The 23,305-nt window shown below is 45.1% G+C and overlaps 1 long non-coding RNA gene and 1 pseudogene across 1 annotated transcript; both read left to right on the top strand.

Moving 5' to 3' along the window:
• The first annotated feature begins 6,572 nt into the window (after positions 1 to 6,572).
• Positions 6,573 to 19,796, top strand: LOC119251113 (E3 ubiquitin-protein ligase TRIM31-like; annotated as a pseudogene).
• On the top strand, positions 12,209 to 17,165 carry LOC119253150 (uncharacterized). Its single transcript, XR_005126992.2, has 3 exons — positions 12,209 to 12,388; positions 16,073 to 16,147; positions 17,107 to 17,165. It is a non-coding gene; the product is annotated as an uncharacterized LOC119253150 (long non-coding RNA).
• Positions 19,797 to 23,305: the final 3,509 nt, after the last annotated feature.

Below are 23,305 nucleotides of genomic sequence, written 5' to 3'. Positions count from 1 at the left end.
TTTTGGTTTTAGTAAGACATTGTAATAGCTGTTATACTATCATCTCTTTGTACTAATATGACATTAAAAAGTTAGGTTTTTTACAATAAGGAACAAAAGTAAACCTGAAAGTTTTAGGTGTAGCATTAGGTTTTTTAGGACTGGGGGAAGTTCAAATTGCAGAGTTGTTAATGGAAAAATTTTACAAAGCAAGTTATTTTTTAAGGCAAGCACTAGACAGATTGATAAAAAACAAGAAAAATTAGAGTTAATATCATATACATTTCCTATGTACTTGTGATAGACTAAGTATGGCTGAGTAGCTAGCTCATCCATGTGGTTTTAGATGTCATCTTGAATAGGTTTGCTAGAGGAGGAAAGAAGTTAGGGTTCTTAGGGTGAAAAGTTAAGTGGATTAGTTTTTTTTAGAAAGGGACTTTGTCAAGAGAAGTTTTAATATAAATATTAAAGGAAAAATTTATCTTTGTTAACATAGACCAGATTAATTACTATTTTTGAATACCATGAACTTCCTTTGAAGTAAACACATTTAAACAGAGTAAAGCGATCATATACCCAGTATTGTAACTTTAAGGCATGTGTGCTTTAAATTAAACCATTAAATGTTGAACCAGTTTTTGTTTATCAAAATTTTGGATCACGATCTCAAAATTTGGGGCTTTTTACTATTAGAATTTATACAGGCGCCATTTACAATTAGTTCTCTGAAGGTAAAAAACAAAGAGAGACAAAGTGATCTTTTGATTTTCATTTAAAATTTTGGCCATGTGTAGTAATTTTAAGACATAGTTATGTTACCAATATTTGTGAAGACACTGGGAAACATTAATTGAGCAAATTTTAGGGGTTTTTTTTTGTAATTCTTTGATAAAACATGTCTTAAATTTGTACCTTTAAGAGTGACTCTTTGGCTTTAACTTAGGTTTTAGTTTAAGTTTGACACATCCATTTAGCCAAGTTTTTAATATCCTATTATATCAAAGTGGTATTTAATGAGATAGAAACTAAAATCTCTACACAGAATAAATATCCAATCTTAACCATTACCCAGTCTTGTATGCATAAATAAATGAATTAAAAAAAAATTACTAAAGACCTAGGGTTTAAGACCACAACAATTTTAAAGTCAAGCAATTTTCACTAACTTTTTTAGATAAGAAAACATTTCTGAGTTTGCATTTTTTAGACTAAATCCCTTGGCTTAACACTGTATTTGTTTTATCTCACTGAGACTGAGTACATTTTTAAGACCAAAAAAATCACTTTTTTTCTGATGACAGGAGAAGAGGTAGATTAAGATCTTACAGCTTGTTTGTTTTTAGACTTTTATTAAAATCTGAGGTTTGGAATTTAGCTCAGAAAGTTGTATTTTTACTTTATATTTTTTACCATGTTAATTAGCTTTAACAAGAAACTTTACTTTTTATAGGCCCAATAAGCAATTTAGAAGTTTTTACTTAACCAATAAGCGTTTTGTAGGAAACACAGGGAAATGGAATTTTTTACCTATAGAACAGCCCAAAATAGTATCTCAAGGTGGACAAAAGGAGAGTCCAGTTTATCACAGCTGGAAGGCAGAAGAGACATGTCAATGATTCTAATGCTGGAGCCAAGGTCCAGGTAGCTGCTTGTTGAGACCAGGGGCAGTCCCCTACCAGCCTGCCCCAGTGGGTTGGTACTGTTGTGAGAAGATTCTTTGAGTCTCGTGTAGTCCAATTGTTAGGGGGAAAGGATGTCCTGAGATAATCTCATACAGGCTTTGTGGACTCCACCCCCACTCCAGACTAAAGCCATCAGGACATTGGGAAAGACAAATCCCATCACCACCAAGGGGAGGGTGGCTGGGACCTGAGGGTGGAGTTGGGCAGCCAGGTTGGATATAAAAACCAAACACGTGGGCCTTGCTCGCTCTCTGGCTCGCGATCGCTCGCCTCCTGGCTTCACCGCTCCTGGCTGTCGGCCAACTCTGAGAGCGCCATTTTGGGATTCCTGATCGGCGGATCGGGTAGGACTCATTTAAAACTTTGTCTCCCACTTTTCTCCCAGAGCTGTACATTTCCTCATTTCCCTTTCCCTTGTAAATAAACCTTTTATTAACCTTTCACGTGTGCCTGCAGTAGAGCATTGATAAGTCCTTTTAAGCGCGCGGGTGAGGACCCACAGTCAGGCACCCCGTTTTGTATTGGGGTTGCTCTACAACACTATTATACCCACATCTGATAACCTTAACAAAATTTTTGTAAATGAACTTTGATTATCATTTTTAGAAATACTTTAAATTTCTTAAAAACAGCAAATGGCAAAACCCTAGTGTTGGGGACCCTGGCCTCCTCCTCAGATAACCGGAAAAGCTTGAAGCATTTCTCCCTCTGATTGTTTTTCATGAAATATTGTTTTATGAGTGGCTCAAAATCTGTTGGAGATGGTTATCTCGCTTTTGGGTCTCGGCTGCACCTCTGCTGTAGTGGTGGCACAGGACGGGGAGGAGGACAAGCAACTGGCTGGGTCATGGCCTGGCTCTTTTGGATTAAAAACTTTTTCATCTAGTGACTGAATAGCTGAATTACTTAAATTCCATGATTTAAAATGAGAGACAGTGTTGCCTCTAAGTCTCTTTGTAAGTGTCTTCTTGAATTTTCCCAAATTTTTAAATTTAAGATTTTTTTTCTTGAGGAATTCTGTACAAGAGGTTTTAATTATCTTTAAAAAGAGACAAATTGTCTTTATAAAGAGAAAGTTCTTTATCAGACACATCATATACCTAGGTTAGTGGAAGAGCTCTAAGTTGTTCTTTATAATTGTTCTGAAGGGAGGTGATATTATTACCCTTGTTTCTAAGAGAGAAACGAAAGTCACAACTAAAAACAGCTTTTTAGTGCTTTGTTGCAGACACTGGGTCTGTGGGGCCTGTAACCAGGCTGATTTGGAAGAAAAAGAAGATAGGAAATACTGAATTGAAAATGTCGCAGACTTTGGGTCTGTGGGCCTTTTACCAGGCTGTTTAAACGTTTTCACTTCTCATTTCTGCCCTGTTTGTTTCTCAACCTTAGAATTCCCTTCGCAGCCAGTCTCAACCTAAAATCGGCCCCAGGATTGCCCAACTACTTACTGAGACCCAAATCCAATCTGCGGGTCCAGGGTTCAAGTTCCTGTTTGGGCGCCACTTGTCACAGATAGCCCAGGCAAAAGGACAGGGCATGTGCCTTGAGAAGTTTGGGAGGGCGCTGGGAGAGATTCAAGATCTGCTCTGTTCTCCTCAGCACACCACAGGCTTGTTAGCAGGTACAAGAAAGCACAGTGTGATTACAAAGTAGGATACAGGATAAACAGAACTACAGAACCATGATTCATTTTCTTGTTTCTGGGTATTCGGTATTGTTCTGACACACATTCATTGCCAAGGTTCTGCATAATCAAATTGTTCTTCTCTCACGCTCAGTTTTGCTGATCCAAGGAAGGACATCATAATCTGTACACAGGCCAGCTTTCCAACCCATGCTGACCAGCGTTCCAGTCACCACCTCAATGACCCTTCTGTCTCAGAACTGCAGGTTTGGAGGGGGCGGTGTCTCCAACAGGATATTAAAGGTACAAATCAGGGGCCTCCCTGGTGGCTCAAGGGGTTAAGATGCAACCTATGAAGCTATCTGCAGCCTCTGCAGCACAAGTTTGATCCCCGGCCAGGGAGCTACCCACATGCTGCAGCAGACCTCTCTTGACTTGCCCGCTGCTCCCCTCAGCAGTGTATTTCAGTCAGTCTGCCTGTTCTGTTCCCCGCTCTGTCTCTGGTGAATCCGTTCATCCCCATACCTCTGGCCTATACCCCTGCTCTTGTATGCATAAATAAATAAATCTTTAAAAAAAAAATAAAGGTACAAATCAATGACTCATTGGAAGAGGTGCACAGGACAAGGGGTGGGAGAAAGGCACTGAGCTTCCATGCCCCCCTCCAGGTGCGCCATTCTCCGCCAAATCTTCACAACTTCACCAACTGGGAAGCTCTCTGAAGACCGCCTCTTAGACTTATATGAGGCTTCATTACATAGGCAAGGCTGAGTTACTCATTGGCTATCAGCAACCAAACTCAATCTCTGGGTCCTCTCTTCTCCCTGAAGGCCAGGGTGGTGGACAGGAAGTTCCAATTTCTATTCAGGTTGGTTTCTCTAGTAACCGTCTTGTGTACTCAGGTATTTTCCAAAAGTTACCTTCACTAATGTAACAGGAGACACCTTTAACACTCTCCACACTTAAGAAATTCCAAAGGGAGCCATGAGCCAGAATTGTGGATAAAGACCAGATATATTTGAGAAATATATTTCAGTCTACAAATCACAATATCAAGTAAAATACCCATATAATTTGTTATCCAAACTGGACACTTTTGAGATGAAAGGATATGCTATTACACACCAGGACAAAGGTGAAACAGGGACTGTCCCAGGAAAACCAGCATGTGTGATTACTCTGACTATAATCATACAATTACCTAGAATCCTTGTTTGGCCTAAGATTAAGTTCAAATAAAATTAATGGTCTGCTTGTTGGTGTCAGATGTCAGGTACTAGAGCTAGGGGAGGTAAGGGTGGAAGTGAGATCCAGATGAAATGGGAAGACAGGAAATATAACAGGTGGTCCCCAGGAAAAGGGGAGGTTCCAGGTTCCCTGCCCCACCCAAGGGATGGTGGAGCTGAGCAGGAAGGAGAAGAAGCTGGAGAGGAGACTGAGAAGGAAGGAAGCGAGATGGGGAGCCAGAAGGAGCCCTGGAGGAGGCACATGGGGCAGAGAGACATGTGAAGAAGCTGCACTTGCATGTAAGTCCTGCACTGGTTGAAACAGATGTGGGTGAGAGACCCGTGGGGAGGTTAACAATGGCAGCTTTGTTTTTTTTAAAGATTCATTTATTCATTCATACAAGAACTGGGGTGTAAGCCAGAGGTGCAGGGTGGGAGGGGATTCACCAGAGAAAGTGGGAGCAGAACAGGCAGATCTACTGAAATACACAGCTGAGTGGAGCAGTGGATGAGGCAGGAGAGGTCTACTGTGTCATGTGTGTTGCTCCCTGGCCAGGCAGGATCGAACCCGTGCTGCAGTGACTGGATTGAACTACTGCTGCAGTGGCTGGCGATAGCTTGATAGCACTGTCTTTAAGTCCTGCACCATCAGGGAGTCCCAACAATGGCAGCTTTTATCTTGATTTTGATTATGCTCTTTTCCTCCCAGACTTGTTTCTTTCTGATCCTTTTCTATGGGTCCCCAATGGGAGGTGCTTTAGACTTGTGTCAGGCTTTCGGGCCTTGCTTTGAGCCAATCCCGTTTGATGGACTTTTACCCATGGGAGGATGGGTAACTTTGGGTGCTTGATTTGGAAACTATATTCTTTGTCTTTTCTGTATCACACACTCATTGTATTAATGTTCTTTTCCATTAAAGGTTCATATGTATTGTCTTGATATGGTGGATGGCAGAACTTATTTAGAGCCAGCAGGTTTGGGGTTCAGGGGTGCCCCTCTCCCTGGAGGACAGACTGTCAGCAGTGCTTCAGGCAAGTGTAAGATGCAGCAGTGTCAAGAAAAATGGACAAAATGAGATATTGTCCTTTCAGAGAGGAAACTCCTGTGTCTCCCACTGTCCTAGCAATCCCCAGTAAGCGTGCAATGGCTACTTCTCAGTATAACTGGCAACTCCCTGAGGTGGTGATTATATCATCCACAATTTTTAAACCACTTTTCCTCCGAGCAGTCTTTATTTTATATTTTTAGCATTGAAGAACTAGGGTGTAGGCTAGAGGTATAGGGGGATGAGAGGATCCACCAGAGACAGAGTGAGCAGCAGAACAGGCAGATCTACTGAAATACACTGCTGAGGGGAGCAGAGGGTGAGACAGGAGAGGTCTGCTGCGCCATGTGGGTCAGCTCCCTGACTGGGGATCGAACTCAGAACTCAGGCCATAGTGGTGATAATGTTGAGGCTTCACCCCTAGGCCACCAGGGAGGCCCCATAAATTCCACATTTTCACAAAACTCTTCAAAGCATGGCGCCAAAGTACCTGTGGTAGAGAATCGTCTCCTTCCCCTCCCAAGATTTGGGCTCTGCCTACAAGACATGCCCAAAGCACTTCTAGCTGTGAGCTTTCAGGAAGTATCCCCAGCCCCTACCCAACCCCCCAGCTGAACCTCTGAGCGGACTTTGGTGCCCTGGCCCTTCTGATCTCACTTAAATCCCTTATAAACATATCCTTAATTAGTTCAAGGTTCAGGACAACTTAACCTACTTCATAAGCAGCATATATCCATTCACAATATCCATTTGTTCTCCAGGAGTGAGGTAGGATTGCCTATCTGCGTCCTCTCTTTATAGTATTTCTTACATTCGAATCACTGTTCTATCTCTCTCTCTCTCTCTCTCTCTCTCTCTCTCTCTCTCTCTCTCTCTCTCTCTCTCTCCTCCTCTGTCTCTCTCTCTCTCACCCCCGCTTCTCTAACTGGTAGAATATTTGACTTTCATATCCTCCTCCCTAGAACCAGTGTCCAGAGGAGACTTCTAGAATTTCAACAGACTTGAAGCAGCCCTCTGCCTGCCATGGCGAGTCAACAGTTTACCAAAGAACTGAAGGAGGCACTGCTCTGCCCCATCTGTATTGATATTCTGCAGGACCCTGTCACTCTGGACTGTGGGCACAATTTCTGCCTCAGATGCATCTCTCAGGTTGCAGAAGAAACATCAAGCAAATTTTGCAAATGTCCCCTCTGTGGCAAATCTGTGAGGAAGAACTACGAGCCCAACTGGCTGTTGGTAAATCTGGTGGAGAAAGTCCAAGCTATGGATCCCTCTGAGATGCCAACAGAAAAGGAAAAGACAGATGCGAGAAACATGAGGAGAAACTCCATTACTTCTGTGATCTTGATGGGAAGCTCCTTTGTATGCTGTGTCGAGAATCCAAGGAGCACAAATCCCACAATGTACTTTTAATAGAAGAGGCTGCCCCAAGATATCAGGTAGGCATTTAGGGTCTGTTCTCTGTCTCCCGGGAGTCCAGGAAACTGTCACTTTCTCCCTCTGCATCACCTCATCTTTGCACTGAGTAGGCGGTTTGCAGTCAGGTACTGTGGGCTCAGAGCTCTGAGTCTGAGTTGAGGCATCCTGGAGAGTGGAAAGGACACTGCGTTCTGAGCCAGAGGTTTGGGACTGTGGGGCCTCAAGCTTGCTGGATTCTCACTGGCAGCAGACGAGAAAGCAGGTCACGAAGCCCACGTGTGGGAGCAGGAGTCTTTATCATGAGGCAGCAGGAGATACACAGGCGGCAACAGCAGCAGCCCGCCTGGGCTCTGGTCACAGCAGTGGCCCCAGCCCTCAGTGTGTGGCCAGTGAGAGCCTCCTCCCCCTACCAGCACCAGGGGTGCTATTAGCTTTTATATGATTTAGGAACAAAGCAGGCACAGGATCAAGCTCAAGCCTACTTTACAGAAATATGTGTTCCCGCATGCAAGCTGTACATAGGTTCTATGTTATTTACAGCTCCCCTCACATGCGAGCTACATCCCAAAGCTAATGTTATCTACTGGGGCACCTGTCATGGTGGAAAACAGTCTGAGAAACTCTGCGAAGATTCTGTGTTTTCTCACAGACACTACAATGACCTTCAAGAAATCAGTTTCCCTTTGAGCCTCAGGTGCCTCACCTTCCAAATGGGCAAAATGTGTATTTTAAAAGTTGTTGGCAAATGAGGGAGAGTTTGTGGGAGTTTTTGATAATTCCAAAACACCTTCGAAATATTAGTCATAATGTATTAGCTATAATTTATGACAATATTCCTCTCTTGTAGGTCACTTTAGTTCAGATTTCACCTTCCCCAAGTAGACCCCATCTCCCAGCTTGAATAGCAAAAAGAGATCTATTAATCATTGCCCTGGTAGCCTCACCAGCATCCTGAGGGAGCAGGATGGTGTTGTGGGGCTGAGGGGGGTCCAGGCCCAGTTTGCCAAAACAACTCTCTCCCCACAGGAGAAGCTGCAATCGCAAGTTGAGGTCTTGAAGCAAAAGGAGATGGTGATAAAACAAGCAAAACGACAAGGTGAACAGAAGATCAACGACTTCATGGTGAGGAAAATTCAGGCAGTGGTGTCTCTGTCCTATGATCTTACAAGGAGAAACAGCTCTACAAATACTAGACTCTCTTCTTTTTTTTTTCTTAAGATTTATTTATTTATTTATTTATTTATTTATTTATTTATTTATTTATACAAGCACTGGGCACAGTCAGAAGCATGGGAGGGTGAGAGAATTCACCAGAGCCAGAGCGGGGAACAGAACAGACAGACTGACGAAATACACTGCTGAGAGTGGCTGGGGATCGAGCTGGTGCTGCACAGGCTGCGGGCAGCTTCGCAGCCCAGTGCTCAACTGCTGCACCACCGGGGAGGCCCTAGAATCTCTTCTTATGCTGACCCAGCAACAAAGAAACAGCTCCAGAATGGGATGGAGTGTCCAGGAGAGTCCCTGGGAGTGACAGAAAGAATCTGGCATCGTGGGTCAGGGTGTTTTTGCTTCCCTTCCACACTGCACCTCCCAGGGGGAACCCGGTTCTTGGAATAGGTTGACTGCTTCCATGTCCTCCACATGGAGACACAGGGAGCTTAAGGAAAACTAGGGCGCCTCTTAGAATCCAAAATACCAGTTTTAAGACACCGTCCCTTATTAACTGGGATTCATTCCCTGGTTAGGAAATGAAGACAGAAACTCACCTGATGGCATTCCTATCTTGAGGTTCAGTGAGTGGGTTCCCTCTGAAAGATTTTGGCAGTTTCTGATTCAGCAGCTCATAGCAAGTTTACTAAGGAAAATATACTTGCATAAATACAAAAAGGCAAAGGCTGTATTTTATTTATTTATTTTAAAAAGATTTATTTTTTTATGCATGTAAGAACTGCAGTACAGGCCAGAGGTGCAGGGCATGAGAGGATCCACAGGAGACAGAGTGGGGAACAGAACAGGCAGACTGACGGAAATACACTGCTGAGGGGACCAGCGGGCAAGACAGGAGAGGTCTGCTGCACCGTGTGGGTTTCTCCCCAGCCAGCTAGGATCCAAATGGTGCTGCAGTGGTTGCGGACAACTTCATAGGTTGTGTCTTAACCCTTGCGCCACCAGGGAGGACAAAGGCTGTATTTTAAAAGGACAGCCTTATTCAGAAAAAGAGAAAGAAAAAGAAAAAAAGTCCCTTGCATAGACACAGGAAGGCAGAGAGCTGCGTTTTACCAGAGCAAGGGGCTTCTTTATATCGCATTCTTTGGAGAGATTCATTCCTTTGTGGAATTTTGCCTATTGTGAAAGCTATCGCTTTTAAGATCTGGTTGGGTTAATCTCTAAGGACAGGGGTTTCTTTGTAATGACTGATGTCTCCATCCCCACCGCTGGTCTGTGCTGATAAATTTTCCATAGCAGTAGGACTTGTTAACCATCCCGCTCTCCACAGAGGGCTAGTCCAAGAGGCAGGCAGTGCAGGTGTTTGTCTTTCCCAGCTGGGTAATCCCTTCAGCAACCAGATCTCTCTGATGCCACTACCAACCCAAGGGGGACAGAGAATTTCATCATGGAATGCAATTGCAGCCAGTTAATGGTAAATCCTAAAGAGGGAATACAGTTCAGTGGTCAGAGGTTAGTTCTGCCTAGTCCTAGATTTCCTGCTCTTAGTTTCCATCACCAGTATCTGCTGGTACTCTGTGTGTGTGTGTGTGTGTGTGTGTGTGTGTGTGTGTGTGAGAGAGAGAGAGAGAGAGAGAGAGAGAGAGAGAGAGAGAGGAAAAATCCATGTGAGCCAGATCATAAACTAAAAGCGTTCTCAGAAATGTGGTGTGTACTAGATACTTAGGTAGTCAGTTTTTAGATACTGAGGAGCTTGAAGGTAAAAATTATAAAACAGAAATAACCTAAAACTAAACTGAGCTCATATTAAGTCCTTTAACAAGTTCATGTTCCTCACTGTCCATTTCCTCCAGATTGTCCACAGAATACACTGTTCCGCATTAGTGCTCAGTACAAACTTTTTTTTTTAAACATTTTATTTTATTTTATTTTATTTTAAAGATTTATTTATTTTATTTATATAAGCACTTGGTACAGTCAGAAGCGCGGGAGGGTGAGAGAATTCACCAGAGCCAGAGCGGGGAGCAGAACAGGCAGAAGGACCGAAGTACACTGCTGAGGGGAGCAGCGGGCGGCAGGAGAGGTCTGCGCGCCATGTGGGACCCTCACCCGTGTGCCGGGGAACGAACCGGCGCTGCAGAGGCTGCGGACAGTTTCACAACCCAGCACTCAACCGCTGTGCCACGGGGAGGCCCGCTCAGTACAAACTTAATGCAATTGAAAAATGAAATAAAATGGGCTAGAAGGACCTTGGAGGTCAACCGCTCATCTTCTGGGTATTTTTCCTGCCCCCAGGCCAAGGTGGAACTTGAGAAGCAAAAGATCACCAGAGAATTCCAGCAGCTGTATCAGACCCTACAGGAAGAGGAGAATTTCCTCCTGTCAAGGATAAACTGGCTGGCTCAGGAGGGAGCAAGCGGGAAGAATGTCTATGTCACTGCCTCTGAGACTCAGCTGAACTCTCTCAAGTTGCAGATTGATTCCCTGACGGAAAGGCAGCACTTCACACACAAAGAGATGCTCAAGGTAAGTCCTTCAGGACCAAGCTGAAAAAAGCAGCCCAGCCCTGGTGGTGAGTCAGAGCAGGGACTTCCCAGCAGATCACCTGGCCTTGTCCATCCTAACCCCAGCCCAGTTCTGTCCAATAGAAATATAATCAGTACTCCAGGAGAGCAATAAACATAATTGAGAAATATGAGGGCCACATAGGTAATTTAGAATTATATTGCAAGCCACATATGTCATTTAAACTTTTTTCTGCAAGTCACATTAAAAAATATAAAAAGAAACAGGTGAAAAATTTCACCTGTTTGTAAAATATACAAAATATTTTATATAACCCAATGTATATAAAACATTATCGTTTCAACCTGTTATCCAATATCTCTTACATATTAGTGAAATGTTTTAGTCTCATTTTTCAGTACTGACTGTGAAATCCATGTGTATTTTTTGCAACAGCAGACCTCAGTTCAAAGATGCTAAATTTTCAATGGTTGGAGTAAAACGTAGTCCTACCAAATCAATATAGTCTATTTAAAGGAAAAACTGTTTTGCCCTGCTTCTGGTTTTAAATTTTAATTTTAATTAGTGAGAATGCAATAAAATTAAAAATTTCCTTTCTTCTCATACTCATCGTATTTCGCAGGGATCTGGTGGCTACCATATTGGACAGCATGGGTCTAGGCAATGCCCCCAATAAGCTGAGGTCCCTCCTGAATTTATTTCCCACTCTTGCTAGTTCAGAAATCCATTTGAACTCTCAGAAATCCAATCATGGAAAGTCATTCCAGCCCCTCTGCTTTCCTACCTCTCCTGTTTCTAGTTTAGGCCCAAAGACAAAATTCATCTCCAAAATCTCACTCCTCTTCCCGTCCTCATCACTCAGTTCCTCTTGAGGTCTAGCCATTTTCCTGCCTCCTGGTATATTGGACACTTTTTGGAGGAGCCCGTTGTGGCAGGTGGGAAGAAAGAATGATTTCAAGGTGTTCTCACTGCACCTGCCCTGCTCCACCTGCATTTCCTCCTTGGCTCCAGTGCATCAACCATGCACTAAAGCTTTGGTTTCTCTTTCTCTTCCAGAACATCAAAGTTATCCTGTGCAGGTATGATGGACCGTCCCAAATGCCTTTTACCTACTGATTCATTACCCTACAAAGTTCAACATATATGCAAATACACTCAACATTCCTCCCTCACAAATACCCACACATTCTACCTTTGCAGTCAGGTGCTGAAGCTTCAGGTAGGAAAGGCCAACGCTGAGCAAATTAGCAAGTAGGTTGGTTGTTAAAGAGAAGAGCTATTTTCTAGAGGTTCCTATTTCTTCAGTGCAGATTCTCTTGTTTCCTTGAAACTTTTGGGCTCCTGAGCCCACCACTGCTGGCCCCTTCCTCTGCCCTCTTTCTCTCCTCTCCCATGTCTGTCTTATCTCCTGTCTTCATTTGCATATCTCCCTGTGCCTACCTCACTCCATCCTAGAACCCTAGTTCTGGCCTCCAGATTCCCAGCTCGCTGTCCCCTGACTGCCTCCCCACCCCAGGACTCATCACCTTCTCCCCAGCTCTTGTCATGGTTCTTTCTCCCCACCATCCCCTCTTCCCATCATCCACACAGTCATATCTTCCCAGGAGTGAAGGATTTCCCTTTCTCAGTCCAACCCCTGTTCCTTCTCACCTGGAGAGAAAACTCAGTGATGCACAATCAAGACATAAAAACCTGGCAAGTTACCTGAAGAGATTCAAAGGTAAGAAAGAACTTGCGTCTCTGGGGTCTTCCCCATCCAGCATGGAATATGACCTGTAATTTCTGCACATGATCATAATCACAGGACCCTTCAGATGCCAGGCTCTCTGCGGAGCACCTTCCAGAGCATCTCTGGGCTTCCAGGCAGGTATTTCCTGCTGTCTTCACCACAGGTTATCTCCCCAGAGATGGTGAGGGAGCCTGAACTTTTGCCCCAGCGGGTCCCTTTGAGTAGCCCAGTGGCTGCCTGCAAGTTGGTGCTCCACTGGTGGATCAGAGAGGTCAGGCCTATCTTCCCTGAGCCCCCAGGCAGGGTTTGTGTGATCTCCCAAAAGTGGTTTGTACTTCTCACATGCAAGCTTAGAGCTCTGACATTGAAATAGATTCAATGTCAATGATGTCTCGGGGAAATGTCTCTTCCAGTTTTGCAGGGAAACAGAAATCAGCCCCAACAGAAGTGGATGGCTCCCAAGTCACTTTAGGATGTTCAGTCTGATATTTTTCAAAAACTTACCCGGGCTTGCAACAGAATAAGGGTTGTATTTATAAGGACACCCCTCCCCTCCAACTGTGAAGGCTGTGCTTATCTAAGCCAGGAGAAAAGACAGCTGAAAGGAGTTTCCTTCCTAGGAATATCAAAGAATCCTCCTTGTGTACACACACACACACACCCCTCCAGTGCCCACCTTACTCTATTACAGTCTGTGGCAAGGAGGAGGAGGGCTTGCTGGGGAGAGCACTCATACCATTGCCCCAATCTCCATAGTTCCCTAGTCTGAAGGGTGGGTTGTTTGGGGGTCCAGAAACCAGGGGTGGACATGGGGTGGTTGGATCCTGAAGGGCCTTGTGGCACAGTGTCCCGGGCAATGTTTCTCTGCATCTCTGCTCTGGCTGTAAGCATGTGGATCCCTCAGAAGAGGGTTGCTGTGTGCTACCCAGGGTTGGGAAGCTAGAGTTTAAGGGCGTGGGGGGTGGCATAGAGCTTTGGGCATCCTCCACAGGGCTAATCTGTCCTCTCCTGGAGTTGCAGGGCACTGTAAGGGTGTGCAGGGGTCCGAAAGTTAGCCCCCATCTAGAAACCCCACACATACCTTCCCCCAGTCCAGCACTTCCTCAGGAAATCCAAGCCTTTGTCCCAGGTTGTGGGACTCATCCTTCAACTCCACAAATTTGCTAGTCCCCTGCCCTGTTCCCAGCAGGGGCAGCAAGTGACAGTCTCCTTGTCTGTACCTGGAGATGGGGGCCTAAGCTCCTACTTCAGGAGCTCCACCTCTTTCTCCTCTCAATCCCTATTTAAGTGGAGGGAGGGTACACTTGTGATCCAGGCCTTAGGAGAGTGAGACCTTCTCTCTCACTTACCATACCTGGCCGCGGGTGCTGGGCACCACAGCAGACTTTTCTTTTTTTTTTTTTAAACTTTTTTTTTTTTTTAAGATCTATTTATACAAGCACTGGGTACAGTCAGAAGCACGGGAGGGTGAGAGAATTCACCAGAGCCAGAGCGGGGAACAGAACAGGTACACTGACTGACCAAATACACTGCTGAGGAGCAGCGGGTGGCAGGGAGGTCTGCGTGCCATGTGGGACCCTCGCCATCTGGCCAGGGAGCAAACCGGCGCTGTAGAGGCTGCGGGCAGCTTTGCAGCCCAGGCTCACCCGCTGGGCCACCAGGGGAGGCCCCACAGCAGACTTTCTTATGAAGCCAAAGAGTGAGGACCCAAAGCACATTTTGTCCTCAGTGCCTTCTGTTGTCGCTAGGGAGAAACTAGATCATAGCACCTGACTTTGTGGCCGCTAGCACACGTGCTGCTGGGCACTTGGAACATGGCTCGTTCAAATCCAAGCGTGCTGTCAATGAAGAACATGTATGAATTTCTAAGAGTTACATGAAAATGGAATGTTAAACATAAGAATGTCTTGCATGTTGAAATGCTATGTTTTTATTTAGGTAAGATTGGTTTACAGCACTGTATGTTTTAGGAGTACACCTTCACCCCCTTCAATGTATGATACCACGCCATTCCCAACACCAAAGTTCTACTTACCATCCATTCTATCTTGTTGACCCCTGGCTACTCATTCCTCCCACAAACATTTTTAAAATAATGAATGAGGGACTCCCCGGTGGTGCAGCGGGTTGAGCATGACTCTGTGAAGCTGTCCGCAGCCTCTGCTGTGCAGGTTCGAGTCCTTGCCGGCCAGGGAGATACCCACATGGCACAGCAGACCTCTCCTGTCTCGCCGGCTGCTTCCCTCAGCAGTGTAATCCAGTAGATCCACCTTTTCTGCTCCCAGCTCTGTCTGGTGGAATCTCTCACCCTCCCACACCTCTGGCCTGTACCCCAGCTCTTGTATAAATACATAAATCTTCAAAAAAAATAATGAGTGAAGGGCCTCCTGGGTGGCTCAGGGGGTTGAGCACAGCACTGTGAAGTGGTCCGCAGCCTCTGCAGTATGGGCTCAATTCCCAGCCAGCCAGGGAGATACCCACATGGTGAGGCAGGCCTCTCCTGTCTTGTCCAATGCTCCCCACAGTAGTGTATTTCAGTAGATCCACCTGTTCTGCTCCTGGCTCTGTCTCTGGTGAATCTTCTCACCCTCCCGCACCTCTGGTCTGTACCTTGGCTCTTGTGTAAATAAATAAATCTTTAAAAAAAAAGCTCCAAATTGCTATTTAAAAAAGATGAGTGAAATGCAATCTATAATTAATATTAAATTCACTAGTTCTTAAGGTGACTACTAGAAATTTTATTTTCATTTTTTAAGCATTCTAGTTTACTTTTTCATTATATAGGATTTCTCCTCACTATATAGGATTTCTCCTCTCAGGAGTGATCACCATAGTTTTCCTGCCACCAAAGTGCCCACAGTCTTCCACCGCAATCCATGGTGTTCTTCTCCCCTCCATCTCTAACCTCTCCCCTCCTGTCTCAGATCTGTGCTCTGCTTTCAAGAGCCAGTTTTACACCATGACTTTTTCTGATCCTTTGTTTAGTTCCTCTAGATTCCACATGTATGTGAAACCATGTGGTGTTTATCTTTCTCCTCCTGGATCACTTCATGTAGAACAATCCCTTCTGGGTCCATCCACGATGCCACAAAGGCATGGTATCCTTTAGACTGCTAAGTAGTATTCCGCCGTGTATATGTAAAACATCTTCTTGACCCATTTATGTCCTGGGCATGTAGGTTTTTCCATATCTTGGCTATTGTAAAGAATGCTGCTGTAAACATAGGAGTTCAGGTTTCCTTTTGAATTAGTGTTTTTGAACTCTTTGGAGAGGTACCTACTACTAGAAAATTTTAAATGGTATTCGTGGCTGAGATAATTTTCCTGGCAATGCTGGCTAGATAACCAGTTTAGGGAAGCAGAAGGAATGACGAAATGCACTGTTGAGGGGCAGCAGGTGGCAGGAGAGGTCTGCGTGCCATGTGGGATCCTCACCAGCAGCCTGGGATCGAACTGGCACTGCAGAGGCTGCGGGCAGCTTCACAGCCCAGTGCTCAACCACTGCGCCACCAGGGAGGCCCTCTCAGTGTTTTATACATTCTTGTCCACTAAGAATATGAGAAAAATCCAGTTCCCATTTCTCTGTTACTGCAAATCAGTGCCTTGCTATGAAATTCTGGATTTCTTGCTCAACCACTCCGGATTTTCTCCATTCATCCCTTTCTCTCCCCACAGAACATCTCAAGAATGAAGGGGAGAAAGATAGAAGCAAATTTTTGAAAGGCATGAGTGACAAGGACATAACAAAATGTAAGTGGGGACTGGGGCTTGCTCCTGCCATTTGGGAAAAGTGAGAAAAGCAAAGGGGGACAATCTGTAGTTATATGAAAGTTAGATGTGGGTGAATGCCTAGTCTTCATTCAATTGAAAGAACAGGGGTAAGGGTATTTTTTTGTATTTGAAGTCAGTTAACTCATAGTTACAGTGACTTTGGCAAAATTTTGAAGTATTCAAAAGTCATAGAAAAGTATAAATGTATTTCTTTATTCCTCAGAGTAAGGGAGAAAGGGGTAGGATGGGAGGAGGCAGAGGTTGCTCAGTCTCTGCAGTATTAGCTGCCATGTGGGCAAACCCCTGTGATGTGAGGTCAGGACCACTGGGGACAGAGACCCACTAACAGCAGCCTAAGCCAAAGTTATCAGGCCAGGCTCTGCCACCTGAGAGGTTACACTGGAAATACCATTTCTTAAAGATCCACTATTTGCTAAATACCTCACACCTGATATTTGTAGCCCCAAAGTTATCCTTCAAGGAAGTGTTTATACAGAGATACACACACACGTCCCTGTATCTCCAGGGAGGTGAGGTAAATCAACCCAGATCATGTGACTATTAAGAGAAGAGACAGCATGAGAACTCACCCACCAAAGTCAGAAAGGACATAATGCATCCCAAAGCCAGAGAGTGCGGTTTAGGATTGAGCATTTCTCTGGGAGAGGAGCTATTGGTGTCTGCAAAGAAGTCTCCACTGTTCTCCCTGCCTTGTTCCCTGTTGAATGTTTCGCTTCCCGAGTCCCAGAAAGGCCAGAACTTTCCCCAACCCTCTCCAGCTATCACTGAAACAATCCTAAAGGTGTCCACTCTTCCCCATAGGGGGAAGGGGTGCTCCCTAGCACCTTGTCTGTTGTTCTTAGTGTCAGTGTTTTGGCTTTTTTTTTTAATTTGCAGCTTCTGGTTATCAGTACCAAAATTGGTTTTCTCTCTCTAAGACATAGATGGCCAGTCAGAGACTAATACTCCTAAAACAAACCAAGCCTCAGAGCCTGAGTCACCCTCTCCAGTTCAGGGTCCTGATACTCAGTCTTTGGGGTTCCTGTGTCATGTTCCAGCGAGGGGACCTCGGATTCTCCAGGTAAGCAAAATGCTCTCTCCACCCAAAACACAGACAGGAACACTGGAGCTGAGGCCGCCAGGGAAGGGAGGAGGCTTCACTTCCTATCACATATCATCTCCCTGAGCAGAGCTAGGCAGGACTGAATGACTTCCCTCAGTTCCAGCCTGAGATAAAGAGGAACAGGGATGGAGCAGAAAGAGGAATGTAGGAAGCTGAATCAAGAGGAAGAGGACTAGGCATTTGGGAGAAGCAGCTGAAAGGCTGTGGACTTCCCAGAGGCGTGGGCAAGCAAGAAGGGTGGGCCCAGGGCATGCCATCCAATTCCTTTACTCCTTCCCAAATTATACCTCCGCCCCAGTAACACCACTAACTGGTTCAGGGGTGCTTTCTGCAGCCTAACCTTCATCCCTCCTGCTGCGTCCCAGCTCAGCAGCACTTTGAGGCAATGGAGGATGATCGCCCCCTCGCGCCCACTGACCCCTTTACTTTTCCTTCACCCTCAAAGGCAGCGAAACACCTAGGCCACCTGTACCGGCCCGCCACCTTTCAACTCCACACAGCCCCAGATTGCAGACACAGGCGCCGCCAGTCCCTCCCCGGAGCAGAGCCTCCCTGGTTCCCCTAACCCCAACAGCAGTGGCGACGCCGACCGCGTGGAGCCCTGCGGAGCTCAAGGAGGCGCTCTGTGAGTGCAGCCCGGGGAGCGGCCCGGATACGGGAAAAGGAGAACGGGCACTGGTGAAGCTGGAGAGGGGATGCGGGTGTCTGAGCAAAATGAGGAGAAGGTGGCTCGGGAGCCCGCGCTCCCGCCTGTGCCCGGCTCCTCCTCCTGCTTGGGCTGCGGTGCCCCCTGGTGGATAAAGGAAGTTCCTGTCGCTGCCTCCCCTGGACAAGTCCCCATCCCCCCAACATTGACTCTGGCAGCTCAGGCACAGACTGCAGACAGAGCTGGGCCCAGAGGAGGGTAAACCCTAGCGTGAATCACAGTTCACCTAACCCGTTCCCATGACCCTGACCGCCCTCTCCTTTCCCCCTCGTTCCTGTATCCAACCTGGCCATCCCTTCCAAGTCCGCCTATCCAGCAAGAGAAAATTAACATTGCAGTAAGAGTTTAGGGCCTCCCTGGTGGTGCAAGGGGTTGAGACACAGCACTGTGAGGCTGTCCTCAGCCACTGCAGCACGAGTTCGATTCCCGGCCAGGGAGGATTGACACACATGGCGCAGCAGACCTCTCCTGCCTGCCCGCTCCCCTCAGCAGTGTATTTCAGTCAGTCTGCCTGTTCTGTTCCCCACTCTGTCTCGGGTGAATCCTCTCACACACCCCCTCCTCCTCACCTCTGGCCTACACCCCTGTTCTTGTAGACATAAATAAACAAATCTTTAAAAAAGAGAGTATGATTAAATAACAAATCAGAAGATAAAATTAGGTTCCCTTTTCTGAGTCTTTAGGGGAACCTGGAACTAGGGCTGCTAAAGCCCACGGGAGAGGGTGGACAAGGGCCTCAGTCTAGTCTTGAAAAAACTCGGCATCCAAATACAAATGAAAAAGAGGGGAGGTATTCCAAATCGACTATTCCGCCTTCAGTAATCCAACCTTCCACTCTTCCCTGTCTTTCAGGGATCCACATTGAAAATGACCAGAGCTCAGGAAGTCTGAGTCTCAACATCCCTTCTGCTAGCTCCAAGGTCTTGTTTTAGATGGGAGAAACAGGAACCACAGGAACGGAAGGGGAAAGAGATAAATTCAGCTTTGGGAATTGAAATGATGCCCCCTGTCTGCCCCTCCACCCCCAGAGGACACTCCTCCTCCTCCCATAGAGCAGCACTAGGTGAAATATACCGAATAACTTCAAGCAGTGGGGGCTGGCAGTACTCTGGGGAAGGAGAGTGTAGTTGACCAGGAGGAGAAAGCTCCCCTCCAACTGCACCCAGAGGAGCTAGCTGGAGGGGACTGGGCAACTAGGCCCAAGCAGCCTCTTTCTCCTCATATTCCCGCAGTTCCCATGACCTTTGATGAAGTCACAGCCCACCCAGAACTCATCATTTCTCCGGATCTGAAGACAGCGACGCTGGATTTCATCCAACAGGAGAGCTCAGATGAGCCCACAGACCCTGAATGCTTCTACCCATTCCGCTGCGTGCTGGGCTTTCCAGGGCTCTCCAGAGGCCGCCACACCTGGGAGACACAGCTGGATGGGCCCGGGGCGGGGCCTGCATGGTGGGCGTGGCCTTGGGACAAGCTGCCAGGAGGGTTTTCTGGTGATAGACCCCTTGACCGGCTTTTGGGTGCTTAGAATAACAGGCTCCGAGTGCCAGGCGCTCCTCGAGGCTGGCGCCCGGGAGGACCTCCCCGCCTGTCCGAGGAAAGTGGGCATCTCGTGTGGATTTTGAGTGCGGGGAGGTCGTCTTCTACGACGCCGTCACGAACACGCACATCTACACCTTCCACACCTCCTTCCCGGGACAGGTCTTCCCCTTTTATCGGCTTCTGTTTCCAGGCACACGGATCACCCTGAACCCCTGAAGCTGTTCCTTTGCCTTGCCCTCCTTTTCCTCCGCATTAACTCCTGGCTTTGGGATGCACTGCCAGCAGGTGGAGGGGTGCAGCTGGCTTCCAGGATCATGTGGGAAGGCCACACCTGTGCTTTCTGGCCGGGCCCACCTCTGGCCTGGCTTTAAAATTTCCTCCTTCTCTCAGTCCTCCCCTCAATATGCCTAAGTCGAAAAAGAGCCTGGAGAACACGAGAAGATTCTACACAAGGCTAGTCACTGTAGCACTGTTTGTTGGTTTTTGATTTTTAAAGAATCATTGTGTTTTATTTTATTTTCTTACATCGTCTGTATTGATTTCTCCCCTTCGGTGTAGTTCTCATAATTCTCCCACCAACAGGGCACCCGTGACCATCGCCATAGTCCCTTGGGTTCTTCTCTCCCCTTTTTGAGCCCTCACCACACTCCCCTGCTGTAAGCCTCAGATCTAGGGTCAACTGGCAAGGTTTTTCTTTTTTCCTTATTTCTGTTATGTTTCCCTATATTTCCCCCTACAAGTGAGAACATCAGATATTTTCTTTTTCCTCTGGCTTATCTTGCTTAGCATAATCTATCACGAGCACTGTTGTAACAGGACAAGACTGGGAAGAACTCAATTGTAATTTAACCTGCAATAGTGGAAAACCATGCTATGAGAAAGCATCCCACTGCATCCTAGTTGAGATGCAGATACAGGGACTGGACAACAATCCCAGAAAGCCCTTTCTCCTCCATCTCATTTCTGAAGCCCCCGTGACCCTGAAGGCCACCGTGGCTCATTTGTACCTCTACCTTCCTGGGGACTTGAAAAATATGACCCTGGATATCATTTCTACAGAAGACTCAGCTAAAGCTGCCTCTGCACCTTCTTTTCATTTTGCAAATAAGTAAAATCATGTATTATAAGATGACCTCTGGAATATATTAACTGAAAAAATCAAGATGGGGGATTGTGCACATAGTATGAGCCATTTTACCTAAGGGGAATGTAAATATATACATTTGTTTGTTTATATTTTTAAAGAGAAAGATGAATCAAAACTTATCAGCACAGTCATCCGCTGGAGATGGGAAGCAACTGAGTGAAAGGGATGGAAATTAGTCTTTTCTGAATATACCTTGATTTGAACATTTGGAAACCATGTAAATGTTTCACATCATTCTAAAACAAAATTAAAACAAGGGGTGAGGGAGGAGCACAGGGGACTGAGGTGATGGTGCATGGGTGCATTGGGGAAGGAAATTATATGGGTACTACACCTGAGGGGGTGGGGGGAAGCAAATATTGTTTAAAAATGAACTATGATGTTAAAATAAAAAAAAACAAAACAAAATTAAAACAAGACAAAATGAATCTGTGTGGTTGGTAGCTTAAATACCCAGAATCACTTTCAACAACTACAGTATTTGACTTTTTTTTTTAAGAACAAAACTTGTTCAATGGTACAGGTAATTTTTTTTTTTTAAAACATTTTTATTTATTTATTTATACAAGCACTGGGTACAGTTCAGAAGCGCAGGAGGGTGAGAGAATTCACCAGAGCCAAGCAGGGAACAGAACAGGCAGACTGACGAAATACACTGCTGAGGGGAGCAGCGTGTGGCAGGAGAGTTCTGCGCTCCATGTGGGACCCTTGCTGGTGGCCATGGATTGAACCAGAGCTGCAGAGGCTGCGGCAGCTTCGTAGCCCAGCGCTCAACCGCTGCGCCACCAGGGTAGGCCCAGTATTTTGACTTTCTAATAACAAAAGAGAATTGCAAATAAAAGTGAAAATTTTCAATTATAATCTTAATAATATTGTTTTCATTCTGCATATATACTATGTTATGTGTATGCATATATACAGCCACACATAGTAGGATAAAGCAAACATATGTGATTACATTAATTTTACTAGGAACAGATTTTCAACCTAAAGAAAAGATTAGGGTTTCTCTTGTGGAGATGACATAAAAAGAATAGAAATAAAAACATAGTGTTCCTTATTAGTAACCAAATCCAAAATCTGAATTGGAAAATCAGTATAAATTCAGATGCATTTCCTCCTAAAAATAGCGAAATGTAATTTTTAGCTCTGTTCACAAAGAACACCTAACAGTAATGGCCGAACTGGGTAAACTAAGTGAGTGTTGCTTACACTCTAAATAATATTTCCCACTGAAAATAAAATGGCTCCTTGGAGAACTACTGGCTAATTCTAGATCTGGGAAAAAAATATTCTGGAACATCTTGTGACACCAGAGTGTAAGAAAATTTACTGGGATTATGTAAAAAATTACTCAGGAGCCAACTTGAAGGTTCAAATGTGGAACACTTAGTGTCAATAAGGATAATAACTGCAGTAGAATGAAACACATCAAATGTATTTTTAAAAATTCCATCAGTTCATTATGATAACTAAAAAGTAAACTATTAGTCACTTCTGGAGGCTGCTAGGAACCCACCCAAATTTCTGAACCCTAGTAAATAAAAAGAAAGACTCAGTATTTATGCTACCATTCTTGTACAAATACATCTTGGATAACCAAATGGTTAAAGGTTGGATTCCCTATTACAAACTCCAGCTAATAAATAAAGGATGAAAAACCATCACTTTTATAACACCTAATGAAATAATGAATCTAAGCAATACTCATCAACAGCAGCTAGAAACATTATGTAAAAAGCTGTCAGGGAATTGTATAATAATGAATCAGCTGACAACACCTGACCCACTGATAAATCCTAACAAAAAGAGACAATTCCAACATTACCTGCCTTCCAGTGTAATACAACAGGAGGTAACCACCTGATGGAAACTTACCAAAAATAATGAACCTGAAACTCATCAGGATTCTGGATCTATGAGAATCACCTTAACATGCCACAGAAATGCCATCAGCAAATCCAAGTTTGGGGAAATCCTCAGGACAAAGGACACATTTCCTTCATCAACTAAATTGCCAGGGGAAAAAGGAAGAAAGGGAATACACAGATTAAAGGAAACTTAAAGGATAAGCCAACTAAATGCAATAGTGGATTTGTTTGCATTCTGATTTGAACAAAATAATTGTGTTTCAATATTAAAGTATGAGACATTTGAACACTATTTAAGGAATTGTGCATTTGTAAGATGTGATCAGTGGATGTACTTTTAAAATGGAGGTTTTTGCACCCTGAAGTTTGTACCAATGAAATATGATGTCTGGAAATTCCTTTAGGAAGAAAAAACATGAAATAGTGGGACAAGGGAGGGGGGTGTGATGAGTTTAATTGATTGAAACAAACTTGATCACTATTAGAGGGACTGATAGGTACACAAGATGGTCATATTATTTTCTCTACTTATGCATATTTGAAAATGCCCATAATAAAGAAAGTCGACTCTTCAAAAACACTAGGAAGACATCTAAGCGTGATCTTCCACGGTCAATATCTGGGAATAATCTGACTCAGAATCCAGAGGGTGTTTCAAAAATGCTGAAAAGACCTCGATTCTCACCAAAGATTGGTTTAGCCTGGAGTGAGAGGGATGTAGTTTTCTTTCAAAGGCAAATCTGTTTGC

Source organism: Talpa occidentalis, unplaced genomic scaffold (genome assembly GCF_014898055.3).
Source record: "Talpa occidentalis isolate TD23 unplaced genomic scaffold, MPIMG_talOcc4v2.1 talOcc4.2, whole genome shotgun sequence".
Classification (NCBI taxonomy): Eukaryota; Metazoa; Chordata; class Mammalia; order Eulipotyphla; family Talpidae; genus Talpa; species Talpa occidentalis.
The sequence above is the reverse complement of the archived record's forward strand: the minus strand, read 5'-3'. Positions and strand labels throughout refer to the sequence as shown.